The sequence below is a fragment of the Engraulis encrasicolus genome, chromosome 23 (assembly GCF_034702125.1).
Source record: "Engraulis encrasicolus isolate BLACKSEA-1 chromosome 23, IST_EnEncr_1.0, whole genome shotgun sequence".
NCBI classification, from domain to species: domain Eukaryota; kingdom Metazoa; phylum Chordata; class Actinopteri; order Clupeiformes; family Engraulidae; genus Engraulis; species Engraulis encrasicolus.
Genome location: NC_085879.1, coordinates 4524357 through 4540887, shown reverse-complemented (window position 1 = coordinate 4540887; position 16531 = coordinate 4524357). Strand labels below are relative to the sequence as shown.

General features: G+C 45.7%; 1 long non-coding RNA gene across 1 annotated transcript; it reads left to right on the top strand.

The window, feature by feature from the left end:
• Nucleotides 1-3367: 3367 nt before the first annotated feature.
• Nucleotides 3368-16531, top strand: LOC134440603 (uncharacterized). Its single transcript, XR_010032993.1, has 3 exons — nucleotides 3368-3787; nucleotides 11428-11501; nucleotides 14791-16531. It is a non-coding gene; the product is annotated as an uncharacterized LOC134440603 (long non-coding RNA).

Genomic DNA, 16531 nt, shown 5'->3' with positions numbered 1-16531 from the left:
GTCTACAATGGCTACGTTTACATGAGACATTTAATTCAGAATTCACTCACACAATCTTCTCACAATTCTGAATTAAATGAAAGATCAAAGTAAACTCGATGGAACTATTTAATTCAGAATTATTAATTCAGAATTAAAAACGTCATGTAAACGTAGCCAATGAATATCAATAAAAAAAAGGTTTTAATAGGCAAAGTTTGATCAAACATATCATGGTATATACTAGACTGTATTAATGGTGCTTTTTTTGAACCAACTCTTCCTCTTAGGCCTAACTTATGTGTGTCTATACACCTGGTAGACATTACACAGTCCAATGAAATATTGCTGTTTAATGGTTGCATGACTGCATAGCAGCAGACTATTTCTCTCCTCTTAGCATCCCTACATCCAACTGGGTGGCTGCCCTCCACTTGCCCCACAGTGCCATAACCTACTGCTGCTAAAAACTTCACAAGTCAACAAAATCTTCTTTAATTAAAAAAAAAACCCAGGAGCTCAGTGTGTGTGAGTATGTGTACGCTGTCACTAGAGGATGTCAAAATCAGGCTTATCCTCCAGTCATTGCATACCATGTCACCCCGGCCTCAAAGCACATACGTCTTTGTCCATAAGAGGGAAAAGAACTGTGCCGTAGTGCTCATATATACTTACACTCTTGAAGGCGTCTTTTTGTGGACACATACCCGAAAAAAAAAGTCAATGACTATCAGCTAAGGGCTATTAGCCCTATAAGCTGCCAGGCGGTGAGGCACGGGCTGACTGCCGACTTTAATAGCTGCTCGTTTCAGCAGATGTAAACAGAGCATCTTCCCCAAACATTGCCTTTTTAAGGCTTCTCCAAGAGGGTGGGAAGCTGACCTCCTCTCCTCTGCAGTTCACTGCACTAAACACGGGGCCCTGGCTGCTCTGGCTGACGGGGTTTCTCTAGAAAGAGGGAGCGCAACCCCCCCACCCCACACACACACACACACACACACACACACACACACACACACCCTACGCAAAAAAACACACACACACACACACTCTCTCTCTCTCTCTCATGCATACTACACACACATACACACACACATACTACACACACACACACACACACACACACACACACTACACTACATCTACACACACACACACACACCATTCTGCGTTCCGTTTGACTGTTATGTTTTGTGTTTCTTTATGCACCCCCCCCCCCTCCTATCCTATCCTATCCCAGCTCTATCTAAATTTAGTCTTTCCATGCTGCCTTGCCTCTCCTCGGCTGCCTCTCCTCGCCTGCGTCTGCCTGCCAGCACAACTCATCAGCAGACAGCACCTCCAAACATTAGCAGGCCTTACACAGAGACAGAGACAGAGGTGGAGTGGGAGTGATTGTGTGTGTGTGTGTGTGTGTGTGTGTGTGTGTGTGTGTGTGTGTGTGTGTGTGTGTGTGTGTGTGTGTGTGTGTGTGTGTGTGTGTGTCTGTGTGTCTGTGTGCCTGTGTGCCTGGCCTGACATTTTGCAGGCATCACACACATTGCCCCTCCTTCCTCAGGACCCCATATCCAATCTGTCTGTTTGACCTCTCCTCTCTCTCTCTCTCTCTCTCTCTCTCTCTCTCTCTCTCTCTCTCTCTCTCTCTCTCTCTCTCTCTCTCTCTCTCTCTCTCTCTCTCTCTCTCTCTCTCTCTCTCGGCCAGGGGAGAGAAGAGAGGAGGAGGAGAAATCATCTGGTTGCATAGGCAGCTGAAGGTCAAGGTTTTGCCCCTCCCCTCCCCCTGTATAATAGCCATGAGGCTTCACGCCAGCAGCTGTCTGCCAAACCTGCTGGCCAATTGCACCGGATCACCGGCCAATGGGATGACTTGACTTGCACACACGAGTGATAGCACAGACACAGATAAAGCAGAGACACACACACCGCTCAGCCATTGTGATGGAAATAAGTTTCGTTCTACATAATTGAAATGTCCAGTGACCATGACATGACATATCAACTACCCCCACATGGCTCTGAACTTGTTTTGCATTTTCATGTAAAATGTATGCTAGTGGAATTAGTGGTTTTATAATATGGTTACACCATACACATATTCAGACAAAGAGGAGATGCGACGCAAAGGGACGTGAGACATCAGATGTCATTTCTCCTTCAATATCTTAATATTGATAAAATAATATTATTAATAAAATAGTATACAACATAATATAATAATCCTCATCATAGGTTTCTCTTCCTAATATTAACATGCTATGTTTCTTTAGTGGACAAACACAGTTGTTATTATTATCATTAGCTAATTATTAATAATTACAATGACTGCCCACAGTAACAGAACAATGTGTTGTGCTCAGCTGAATGATTTGCCATGTTTTATTGCAATTAATAGAAATGCTGATGATATATTGTAGCCTACACAGACTACACGTTAAAGGTTCAGTGTTCCTTTCTTTTCATAGCTGTGTATAACTGTGTTCGTAACAGTCATAACTGTGTATGACTGATTAGGTGTAAAGATGGAGCATGATTGTGGAGAATGGACTCTTCATGGACACACAAGTGTAAAAGTTGAAGTTGATAGGAATGCTTCAAATTGCAGTTACAGGTTTATGAGGGGATTTTTGATTTCCATACAAACTCATACCAATATTCTCCCCCAGTATCTTATATCAACCCAAGGGAACTACGGATAATTGTATTCAAGTGTGCTTACTTCAGGGTGTAAGTAATGAGTCTTGTGCCAATGTCTCAGCCATGCTTATATCGCATTCTTCTCGCCTCTTTATCATCCACTTCTTCACAAAATAATATTAAAACTATACAACAACAAAAAATCGCATCGCCAAACTACATTTCTCTTGCTCCACCTGTGGCTGGCTGCTGCTGGAGTCTCCACTCAACTCTCCACCATGACATTGTTGCATATGATCCCCAGAGCTAACCTCCAGCCGCCACAACTAAATGTTTTCCCATATGGAGGCATGAGAGTGTGTTCTGAGAGGAAGTTAATTATTCTAAATAACTGTGTCTGAGCTGTGCTCTGCGCTGGGCTGCTGTGCTCTGCTCTGGGCTCGGCTCGCTCATGTTCCCAGGCTACGATGGCAGGGAGCCCTTGTTGTTAATGGTTTCCACATGGACTCCGCCGAGCAGGGGCGGCCAAGAACTCCCGAGCAGCACGGGGCAGAAATCTCCAAATTTAGAAGAAAAATGAAAATTGTCAAAAGCGGCTTCCTTCGAAAAGGGAGACAGGACCACCCCCCCTCCACACACTCTCACATACACACTCCATCCCACCGCCCCCAAAAGGCCTGGCCTACCCTCCTCCCCCTTCTTTCTTTTTTTGTCTTTTTTTTCTTCCATTCTCCTCCACATCCTCCTCCCCCGACCAGAATCCCTCCTTCCCGAAGAGCAGCTCTCCTCCGCAGACAGCGCGGGTCACAGGCTGGGGGTCACAGGGGGGCCTGCCGACAGCCAATCATCTGGCTCGGGGGGTTTTCCCTCCGTGTGGCGCTGAGCGGCTGGGCCGGCCCCCCCTCCTCATATAAGGTAAAACAAAGTCTTTAGCTGCGGCAGGCCGGCCCGCTTCTTCAAAAGCCTGGAGTCTGGAGCCGGGAACCCCCACTCCTCTCACTCCAGGTCCAGACAGTCCACGCTCCACCCGCGGCCAAAGGGGAGACCAGGGGCCGACTAGACCCCCAGCCGGACACAGGCCGCAGGCCACTCCACCCCACGCGGCCCCTGGAACCAGCTCTGGGGGCACCAGGATGGCACACACACCACTGGCACCTTGAGGAGAGGCAGGGAGGTAAGTCTTCACCGCTACACACACGCAACCACACATGCACTCACTCACACATACCAGCATACTCACTCACACACACACACTCACACACACACACACACACACACTCACTCACACACACACACACACACACACCAGCGCATAAAATTACAACCAGATGCTGAGTGAGGTAGACTGTATGATGCACTTCCTGTTGGGGGAAATGGTTTCTATATGAAGCCGCTATGGCACTCTCTTTTACCAATCAAGCCTACGGTGAGATGCACGTGTGGTGAGGCAATGAGTGAAGGATTTCCTTCTTTTTCTTCCTTTCTTCTCATCCTCTTCTACTTCTTCTTAGTCTTCTCCTTCTTCCTTTCTCCTCTTCTTCTTCTTTTTCTTCTCCTTCTCCCTGTTCTTCACTGGGCCAGATGGTAGACTTGGCCTCTCTGCCACAGCCCTGTACATGTTTCTGTGGTATGTTGACACCATCATCTATCAATATTGTAACTCTGTACTCTTACCAAGTTAATGACTGAGAGTGATTGACATCTTGATATGATTTGGTGTGTGCGTGTGTGTGTGTGTGCGTGTGCGTGTGTCATTGGAGTTTGGTAAGGTCCCTCACTTCCCCTCCTGATGTAGATAACGGGGCCTTGTTTGAGTCTGGAAGAAATTGTGGTCTGGAACTGGGCACACTGTGATAGTTACCGGCACGGGCAATTGGGTGTGCTATTTGTTTGAAAAAGACGGGGCGATAAGATTCCATCGGCCTGCTCTGAGCCAATGCCATAAACGGGACACAGCCAGACTTTCCATGCCCTCAGAACCTGAGTGTTTTAACAAGGTTCATCTTGGGTAAAAATGGGATCCTGTCTATTAGAGAACTGAACAGCAACCCAGAGCAACACACACTTTTTTCTGGGTTTTTTGTGTTTTTTTGTTTTGTGTTGTTTTTTTTTATCTGTGTACAACATACAAGGCAACTAATGTTTCAGTTGAACAGTACTACATCTTCATGAAAATGCTTGAAACAGAACTTTGACTACACTACCTCTTAAAAGCTGAATAAGTGCAGAGTTGGTCCCTGCCTTAATGGGTTATAGTGCGATAAAGTGTGATGTGGGCATGAGAGAGCATCTGGTTATTTCTGTCACCGTTATCACCAGAGGGAGGCCACACTGACATTGTGCAGATGATTGAGTGGTACAGAGTAGCTGTGTTCCTGCTTAGCTGGTGTAGCATCTGAAAGACATAGCCAAGTTCGTTCATACATTTCATCACCAAACGCTGGCGTTATGTAAAAAGTCAATCATATATTGTTGCCATGGTTCAATTCGTCACAGGGGCTAATAGCAATAAGCTTCGGTAATCCTTTCTACGCATGAACCATTCCACATCCTCCTCAGCTTTGCCTGTGAGACAGCAGATATCTGGACTGAAATCACGGCCAAGTTCAAGCACAAGCTAAACCTCTGAAAACTTTTCACAACGTGTGAGTTTTTCTGATTCTGAATAATAATTGAAAATGTGGAAACATGGTAGATTGTTTTACTACGTACATAACAAGGCATACTTTCTCTCTTTTTCCACCTCTCCCTGTTGTTCCTTTGTATGAGGTGAGGAGGAAGCCTGCATGCTGGAGTCTAGCGTAAATCTGGCCTTGTCTGGAGGTTTGAGGAGAGCAGAGGAGAGGAGAGGAGAGGAGAGCAGGGGAGGAAGGCTGAGCAGATGTGTGCAGCTGTCGGCCGACTTTCAAGAAGCCTCAGTGTAGTGTGGGAGGCGGCTAGAGCTAGATGCCACTGTGATGACCTAGAGGCGCTCATGTACACATGCTAGACTAGGACCCGGCCACGAAACATTCCAGCGCATTTCATGCAGCCTCGGTCATTTACAGTTGTTACAGTGTGTGTGTGTGTGTGTGTGTGTGTGTGTGTGTGTGTGTGTGTGTGTGTGCGTGCGCGCGCGCGTGTGTGTGTGTGCGTGCGTGCGTGCGTGCGTGCGTGCGTGCGTGTGTGTGTGTGTGTGTGTGTGTGTGTGCTTTTTTTTTTACAGTAACTTGGAGGCCGATGTTGAGAAGGAAAATGGTTGAAATGACTGTCTAGAGTTTAGACCAACCCCAATTTCTTCATCATTTGACTGTTGTAGAGTCATTTACTACTTAAACCCAAATGCCATTTTTATATTAGCAAAGCGGCAACAAGACTTGTAGCCCCATAATGCATGCAGTTCCACCAGCAGAATGGTGTAATAGTCATTGAAAAGTTAACTACCACAGTACTCTGACATAAAACAGGGCCTTAAGTAATGCACTAGGACTTCGTCATTGCCATTCTGTTAACAGCAAATTTATAACGCAGAGTCTTAATGGGTTATTGATCATAATTAGTAAATTAGTCGGCTAGCAATGAAGTGGAGTTGAAGAGTTTATCAAATTGTAGACAGTAAAATATGTTACGAAGTCCCATGAATTACTGATATCCAGCAGCCGGCCGAAATGACACAGAATCGCACAATCATCACAGACATCACAGTTTAACATGCTGCTCTCTCTGTGAGGACTGACCAGTATCCTTAAAGCTTTGCCAGTAATTTTCCACTCCATGTATCGTGGATTTATAGGCGTGTGGACAGAATGGCGAGATGGATGGAATGATGGATGTATAGATAGGAGTGATGGAGAGATAAGGGGAGTGGAGAGGCGAGGAGAGATGGAGATATGGAGAAATGGAAGGGACGGATGGATGGAGAGAGAGGGAGAGGGAGAGGAAGTGCGTTATTTGTTTTCCGAGGAGTCAAGAGTCTGGAAGCCATCACAGCGGAGCACTTTCACATGACCTTTTGCTTGCCCCCCACTCCTCTGTGTGTCACTCGTGGCCAGCGCCACCACCAACCCCAAACCCCCATCCCCCCTACGTCCCTCTCCCCGAGTCTCAGGGGACCCCCGTTCCCAGGGTCACTTTCACATGGGGTGAGGGTCGGGGTGGGTGATGGAGTGGGGTGGAGTCCGGGGCTCCAAGGCTCCACAGAGACTGACCAAGGCCCATCTTTTCAAATACATAAATACATACATACGTAAACAAAAAAGGGCTCATGTATAGGAAGATTCCCCAAGGAACTAAGCCTGGCCCAGCATCTCCATGTCTGAGATTCTGGTTACACCACATGAAGCATCATCTCTATCAGAGGCTCAGATGTTTCAAGAGGCCTGGCGATGAAAGAGGGAGAGAGGGAGAGATAGGCACCAAGTCTACTGTCTCCAAAAGCCAAAAGCTTTCCATATGTTCTCCAGTGCCTACACTTTTTTTTATTATGAGAAAGTTTTGTGGGAAAAAGCCAACAGACTGTGACTAGCTCCCATTTGGATGGATGAAATGTGTCCTTTCACTGGAATGCATTTGGCTGCTTTAGTCTGATAGACATACATGGTGTCCAGGGCCAGCTTTGCTACTGACGCTGACCCTAAAGACCAACAAACACAAACAAGCTCTCACACGCACGTTTAAACAGCGTCAAGCGGTGTCCTCCCACACTCGAGAGAATTTGGGACATCCGGCATCCTGGCTAAGATTGTCGTACATTTTTAAAAAGCTTTCAAGGGGGTTTCACAGCTCACAAGTATAGCCAAGAGGAAGCTTTGGTTTTCTACAGTAGTGTTCCCGGTAAAGGCTATTATGCCAGATCATAGTGGAAAATGGCAATAGTACTGTTTGAATGACTAACATTAAGCATTGTGCATTATAATAGTATAACGGGATATAACAAGGTTGTATAGTGTAGTTTTCCATAGTATTGTATGACATTCTTTACTTGGTAGGGTGAACTGTCATCCCTCTCTACACTGTAAAACATTGCGAGCCAGTTAAACGTAAAAAAGTAAGTTGTCCTGCTGCCTTCAGTTTGTCAGTTAACTCAATTTGAGACTTAATTCGAGACTTAAGTTTTTCAAGTTGAGCTAACTTACAAACTTAAGGCAGCAGTGCAACTTACTTTTTAACGTTTAACTGGCTGCAATGTTTTACAGTACAGTACTGGACATAAGAAATGTTGACTACTCAAGCTGCCAATTAGCCAACATTTCTCTGGGATTCAGGTCCACTGCTGCCCAGTGTCTTTAAGAGCCCAATTAGAGTTTCCTGTGAGTGTCAACAGTGGATAGCGGAGGCAATGGGAAGAGGATGAGGGCCCAGCCTTTAGCATCTGATTAGGACTCATAATCTGCACGGTGTCTGTCAAGGGAGCAGGGGAATCTATCCAGGGGGACCGTCCCTGCCACCCTATTCTCTTTCTTTACTTTGCTTTCCATACCTACACCTTCTTTACTCTCTCTCCCCTCTCTTTTCCTTCCTTCTATATACGGTGTCCCCTTCTTTCGTCTTTTATCCTTTCTCTCTTCTTCTCCTTTCAACCTTCTTTATTCTCTCTCTCTCTTTCTCCCCCCCCCTCTCTCTCAGCCTTGCTCCCTCCTTTCCCTCACATTTCCTGTTGAGATGATTGAAGTAGATGTGAAGAAATGAGAGGGGGCCTTAAAAGGCAATGTTTGGCGTGTGGGAGCACTTGCTCTGGCATTATCAGGGCCCAGAGCCCTGTGTCTGTGTAAACACAGCAGCGACTGGCTGCCTTGCACCGGGAGCTGAGCTGAGCTGAGCTGCCGAGGTGAGCCGTCTGGCACCGCACCGGCCTGCTTGTCACATAGCTCAAACTCTTCTAGTCCTGACTCTTTCTCCTCTATGTCTCTCTTTTAATAGTAATAACACATACATACATACATACATACATACATACATACATTGTACATACATACATACATACATACATACATACATACATACATACATACATTGTACATACATACATGCATATATATATATTTTCTAGACACGCAAAGACATTTAACAGGTAGTATACACACATCAAAACACACAAAGACATACAGAGACTCAACAAAAGTACAAAAGTTCTTCTGTTACTTATTTGCTGTACCCTTCTGTACTGCTTCTCTGTGCAGCTGCGGGCTGTATCACACTACACTTCACTGTACTTGTATGGTGACAATAAAGGACTTCACTGTACTTATATAGTGACAATTAAGGACTATTCATTCTGCTTCCACTGTCTCTACTTCTCCTTGTCACTCTGTTTTTCTTGTAGTTCCAACGTGTCATCTCTCTCTCTCTCTCTCTCTCTCTCTCTCTCTCTCTCTCTCTCTCTCTCTCTCTCTCTCTCTCTCTCTCTCTCTCTCTCTCTCTCTCTTTCTCCCTCTCTCTCTCTCTCTCTCTCCTATAATCATCATGTGCTCTGTTCATGTTGTGCTTCCAAATTTTCATTGCTACCCCATATTTATCTGTTTCTCTTGCTTATGGAGTTAATAGTTGACTTCAAGTCCACTGTCAACTTCATCCACACCACCATCTTTATCGCACTTGACATCACATTGAGCAGATGGTTATCCGAAAGCACATTTCAAATAAAGACATGCAGGATATATTCCCCCACCCTCCTCAACCCCTCATGTCCCTTCCACCCCCACTGCTTGTCAAACATTGGCATAAACAATCGCGCAGGTTTTCACGTTCCTCTCTGTCCAGTGAGCAATGTCTTCCTGGCTGAGTGTCTCCAATGGAGAGTAAATGTTTGGGCATGGCCTACGTCACAGCCCATCTGAAACATACCAGCCAGGAAGCCAACAGCACATAATATGATAAAGACACACAGCAGATAAAGAGAAGGCTTAGGCATGCCACGCATCACACCATGCCGCGCTAGCCTGCAAGTACATTTATGGCTCATTCAGGCATATAGGACTATTTGGCTTCCATCTCCGCTTAATTCGCTGGAATGGCTAGATCTCTACAGCGTCGGGTCAAGGCCCTGTGCTTGTAGCATGCAAAGCTGGTAGCATTTAGGTTGTTACCGTATCAGCTCAGTTCAGATGTGGGCTCTCTCTTTCTCTTTCTCTGTCTCTCTCGCTCATGCTTTCTTTCTCTATCTATCTCGCTACTGATCTCCCCCAGCACATATGCATGGAGGCTTGTCCCTTTCATCATTATCTAGCTGCCGTCCTTCTCATTTCTGTCGCTGCAACCTGCCTCAATATCAGACATGTTCATTATTCCATACATTTCTGACATAACCACTTACATGTGTATTGTATGTATCCACCCGCATAGCCTTTGGTCTGCAGATCACCTTACGATTTAACATTCACAATCACATCCTCCTTGATCCTTACAAATTGCCCCGCTGGGTACTCTGCAATGCCATGGCAAAACACTTTCAAGTAATTTACTACAGTCAATCATCCCCCAAAACCTGTTCTTCAAACAAAGACAACCACACACCCACACACTCACACACACACATGCACACACTCACCCATGCATGAATACTTATTGGTGTGGACAAGAGAGGGTTCCCCCGTATCCAAAAAATGCCCTCTGACAATCTGGAGAGAGAAAGACAGTGTGTGTGTGTGTCTGTGTGTGTGAGTGCGTGTGAGAGAGAGAGAGAGAGAGAGAGAGAGAGAGAGAGAGAGAGAGAGAGAGACAGACAGGCAGACAGACAGACAGAGAGAGATGTACATCTGTAGTCCAAGTTACACTATAGAAGACGATGACTGCGACTGGCTCTCTGTGCTGTGACTCCTAGCCTGGTGTGTACGGCATATCTTGTTTATTATTTGCGTGACGGTGAGCGAGAGGATCTGTGTGCTTGTTTACTTTCTACAAGTCTGCCGTTGCACACTGTTCAGGCTTCTTCTTCTTCTTCACCTAGTCTCTCTTTTCCCTTTTATGTATATTAGTGGCCGCCTGTGACTAGAAAAGGGAATGTATGCAGCCTCGGGAGGGGAGGGGCTGTCTGAGAGACACACACACACACGCACACGCACATACACACGCACTCACACACACACACACACAGACAGACACATACACACTGCAGTGACAAACTATCAGCCCCCAGAATCACTGGCCGTAAGGAGGCAGAACAAGATGAATGTTTATCAAACGTGCAGCCCTACAGTTTCCATTATCCCGAAATAAAAATCCCTTTTCGAAAGTCCTTATATGGTCATTGGGGCTCACTGGGGGGAGAGCGAAGGGAAGGAAAAAAGGGAAAGGGGGTTATGAACGTGCCGGGAGAGTCCAAGAGAGGGATTTCAGACAATCTTAAAGCTCTCACTTCTTGGAAAAAGCTCAAAACGACTTGGGATTTTTTTAAACGTTTTTTTCTTTCTTTCTCTTTACTCCTCATTTTCCCTCCTCCCCTAACGTCATTTATGTTTTGCTTTCCTTCTTTGGGATAAGTCCCCCACTCCCTCCTTCTCTAAATTCAATTTAAGAGATTTATTGTGTTTATCACTCTCTTCTTATCATGACAGCCCTCTGAGAGTAAGAAACTTGACAACAATAATTGATAACATTAGTGGACATTCTTGACACAGACAGAGAGCAGGAGTTATAGCCCAAACAAACAGAGGATGGCTGACTTGTGTCCCGGGCCTATTATTGTCCATCTGCGCTTGGGTCACTCTAAGTATGTGGGAGAGTAATTTGACTGGGGGAGCAAACTTGATGCATAATCTGAAGTGACTAATGATTGTCCTCCCTCTCTCCCCATCCTCTCTTTTTTTCTTTCTCTGTCTGATTTGCCCTCTTTCTCAGCTCGCTTTACCTACTGACAGTGCAGGGGGTTAGGTGTAGAAGAGGAACCCACCAGAGAAGCCAGCCAGCACGAGGTGAGTAATGCTTAAGACACACACACACACACACACACACGCACGCACACACACACACACACACACGTACGCACGCACGCACGCACGCACGCACGCACACACACACACGCACGCACACACACACACACACACGCACGCACGCACGCACGCACGCACACACACACACACGCACACACACACACACGCACGCACGCACGCACGCACGCACGCACGCACGCACGCACACATCTCTCTCTCTCTCTCTCTCTCTCTCTCTCTCTCTCTCTCTCTCTCTCTCTCTCTCATCCCATCCCTGCCATAGGCTGACGCAGGAGGCTTTATCACAACACTGGCAGCAGAGTGCTATCTTAAAATTAGGAGGTTCTTAAGTGCCTCACCAATCATAGCTGTGTGTGTGTGTGTGTGTGTGTGTGTGTGTGTGTGTGTGTGTGTGTGTGTGTGTGTGTGTGTGTGTGTGTGTGTGTGTGTGTGTGTGTGTGTGTGTGTGTGTGTGTGTGTGTGTGTGTGTGTGTGTGTTTTCAGTGGATGAGGTTTGAATTCTTCTGTCAACTCCCATCGTGAAGTGGCCTCTTTGTGCAGATTGGGCTCGTTCACTCACTCATGGTTGAAAAGACTCAAGTACATCATAATAACATTGCTATGACATTACCAAGAACCTTACATAACAGATTAAGACATGGTCATTACCATTTTGGTGACAGTAAGGTTATAGCAGAGGCTCTGCGCTAAGGGGTTAAGTACATGCTGCACTGCAACTGTCAGCTGTGGATGCCATCAGAGCATGAAAACATAGCATATTTTTTCTTTTTGGTTTTATCAACACATATTGCGGCCAGCGGTTCCCAAACTTAACCATGGCAAGGCTCCTCATATAACGGTAGATTCATGCCAAGGCCCTCTTACGTACATGGGTGGGTGCCACACTATTTTTCTGCGCACCCCCTTTCAAAACCATAACGCTAATAGTAGGCATAGTAATGTTCGGAGATGCAATGTATTATTGTAATGCAGTTCTAAACCAGTGAAAATGTTCTTTAGCGGGGGGGCGATGTGGCGCAGCGCAGATGAGCCCCCCACACTTGGGGTTCGAGTCCGGCCGGGGTCATTTCCCAACCCTATCCCATCTCTCTCCACACTCGCTTCCTGTCACACCTTCACTGTTCTGTCCGAAATAAAGGCCCAAAAAGCCCATAAAAATATATACATTTTTTAAAAAAAGTTCTTGAGCTTATGTTTGTTTATTTTGAATAATTATTCAGTCAGTTATTTATGCTTCCTCTTCGGACTTGCCACAGACCCCCTAGCACCCCCTCACAGCCCCCCTACGGGTCCCCAGCTCCCACTTTGAAAACTACTGTAGTAGCTATAGTATATTTTCATTAGCATTTTGAAGTGATGTCCTTCCTGGTCTTCCCTGTTCCCTTCCCTGTCTCTGCTTAAAGCTGAGCAATCAGCACCCTGAGACCTGCCCCACTTTATACACCATGAGTGTGTGGTGGAGTATATTTTTGTGTTGTGCTACATCTTTTGGCTTCGATGATGCAACATTACTCCCACCGTTATGATGTGAGTGAGATGCACTGCAGCTTTGGCAGATTCCCCCGTTCTTTTCCAGCTGAAGTGCCAATTCATGTGTATTAACGGAATGGAAATGTGTTTATAATTTCCCTGTAAGCCAGTTAGATCCCAAGTCATTTCCTGTCTGAGTCAGACACCACAAGCATGGCGCTAAACGCATTTATAGGAGTTTAGTAGCCGTTTTGCTTTCCCTTCCTTGTGTAGGCTACTGCTCAGTTTTGTAATGCCATTTAAAAGTCTGGATGAGGGCATGCACTCACTGAATGTGTGAATTTTAAAGAAACCTACAGCCCCACTTGTGCAGAGAGAGAAAGAGAGTGAGAGTGTGTGTGTGAGAGAGAGAGAGAGAGAGAGAGAGAGAGAGAGAGAGAGAGAGAGAGAGAGAGAGAGAGAGAGAGAGAGAGAGAGAGAGAGAGAGAGAGAGAGAGAGAGAGAGAGAGAGAGAGAGAGAGAGAGGTGTCCTGATTTACTTTCCGTCTTCATTGGCAATGCTATTTGATATCGTGAGGAGGCAGGCAGCATGTCCCATCGCTTTATTTTCCCCTCGGACCCAACTGGCCTAAATTCTTACTAAATGACCCGCTACAAAGAGGTGTGCGACTCCCTCTCTCTCACACACACAGCTTTACAGGCCAGACACGTCACAGCACAACCCTCTCTGTGGTTCTTTCATTTGGAGGGAGAAAAAAACAGACCATCAGATCGCAGAAATACCATCAGTCCCTGAGTGAGTCAGCCTCTGACTAGCGGTTTCATCCTACATAAAGGATGAGGGCCTTTATAAATGCTTTCACACACCGGCTTTGAAAAAATGTAGCACACCGAGGCTGGCCAGTATAAAAAACTTCAAAGATATTTTGGTTTAATGTTAGCATGGTTTGGCTAGCAGCATAGGGAAATGAACTGATTTCAGACAAAAGAATTCTGGGTCTGTTAAGAGTCCAGACATTGACGACGGATTTATAGTCAGGTCATGGTGCGAAGTGGTGTTGGCGACAGCAGACAAAGGTTTAGTGCTATTTCAAGGCACTTGAGCGTGCCACTTGGCTGGAGGCATAGTCAGACGGTGCATTTAATGGAATGCCATGAAAGTCATAAATATATTCATTGATTAAATACGTTGCTCTCATACACAAAGCCACAGACCATACAGTGTCGGCCTACATCCGATATTCACAGCCCCTGTACAACTGAGAGAGAGAGAGAGAGAGAGAGAGAGAGAGAGAGAGAGAGAGAGAGAGAGAGAGAGAGAGAGAGAGAGAGAGAGAGAGAGAGAGAGAGAGAGAGTTAACTACGTGTGGGATGAGAGTTAAGGGCGACGTGGGAGGACAGGGAGTGTGAGAAAGTTGAGAGGGGGGCGAATGTTTGTGGGGAGATGGAAGTGGCACGGGTGAGCAACAGGAAGTAAGGATGGCTTAAACACACACAGCCAAACAGGGGTCAAAGCCATTTCCTGTCCCATCTCGCATGATGTTTACAGCTGCTGCCCCCTCCCTCCCTTCTTCAAGATTCAAAACGTTCCTAGTAACCCTTTAAGGAGTCACATATAGGATTAGACCTTTTAACAAAATGTTGAACTCTCCCCATGACGTCACAAATGCTCTGTGGGATTTTGACACCAAGTTCTCTGGGAGCTGTGGAATGGTGGAGTGAAATTCCAGATGGATGACATCAAAACATTTATTTTTTTGTCTTGTCTTTCTACAAACAGGTCCAGGCCAACAGACGGGGTAAGATAAGTGTCTCTCCACAGTGAATCTGACGGGAGCCAAGAAGGGAGTCAACAGTGTACAGTAAGCGACTGGAGGATGACGTGGACGTATGGAGCCTCTCCTGCCGCACATGGCCGTCTAGCCCAAGGTGCAGTGCTGCATCTCTGGTCAATTGGGAGTCTGAGATGAAGCACTGTAGCTCGGGAGGGAGGGCAGCAGCTCCAGACCCCATGCTACATTCACTCACACACTCAAACACCACCAAATCTGTAGCCCCATAATGCACGCCGCAGGCTTACCATCTGAGGCACGCTATAATAGCCATTGAAAGGTTAATTACCATAGTACTACTGTACTATGACATAACACAGGGCCTTTAGTAATGCACTACGACTCGGTCATTGCCAAGCTAACAAGAAATGTATAACACTGTGTTTTAACGGGTTAAGGTGTAAAGTGTGAAGGTGTTCATGATCATTTTTTTTTGTTGCACATTCAGAAACCTGTCCTTTTCAGCAATAATCACTGCTACACCGACTGTGTTCTTATTTGCTGTTTTTGGGACACCCTGCAAAAAAGAGACTCGTACACATCCATATCACACCTAATGCTACAACATGTTAAAGCATTTTTGAAGTTGACAAAAAATGTATATTTCAAGGATGTTTACAGACCATTTTATACAGAAAAAAATATACTGCCTTGTGTGCAGTGCTGCATGGAGTATTTACGGGGCCATATTTATGTCTTTGGGGGGATTGTACAGGAAGACGTTGCCAAATCCATTCCAAATGTTCCCTTACCCCGGGGTCCAGTTTTCCCAGGAATCCCTTGGGCAATCATTAATGGGGGATTCCTGGAAATACTGTTCTTGGGGTTGGGGCCTGACTTCATGTCTTTACACAGTGCATAATGCCCTATTCGAGGAGGGAAATTGCTTTTATTAGTATTTTATATAGTTTTTATTAATAGTTGTTAGGCCTATTACTGTTATACAGTTGTAATTATTCGTTTTTTTGTAGAATCAATTATTTATGCTGATTGCCAATAAATTATAAATGTCTAATGTGACTCATTCTTCTCACTACATAATGAAACATTTTATCAGGGCACAGTATTCATTAACAACCAACCAAATGGAAAACAGTGACATCTATGTGCCAGTTGAATATAACAGCCAAGCTCTAGGCTACAGTGTCCACAAGGGGGCACAGTATGATTTTCCACTCCATTATTTCAAGAAAGCCCCACTGGCTGTCGACACATGCTAGAACAGATGACCAGAATTAGGGATTATTATAGCTGTGGGTCTTTTGTTTCCTCTCTCATGGAAAATGCGGCTATCTAATCACACTGCTATTTACAGTAGGCTTATGTTGATAAATATTTGGGATCTCTATGGATTCCATACATACAAGCACTATGCCTATCAACAGGCTGATTGATGAGAATATGACAAGGGAACACTATTTACTTGAGTGTGTATTTGCTTTCTAAGACGTTTTGGTATGTGGCGTTCCTCTCAGTTTGATATCCCCTCTACGGCAGCAGTGTGTTCAATAGGCCTCCATGGTGCCTATGGCAGCAGGCTGCAAGGCTGAGGGGCAGCTGAATATTTCAGCCCTGTGTGAACAGTGGAGTAAAACTGTGAGCAGTCCCTTTAGAACGTGGTAGTAAAAAGAGGGATTCTGAGCATGCAGTGAGAGAGTGCAAGTGTGTGTAAGTGTGTGTGTGTGTGTG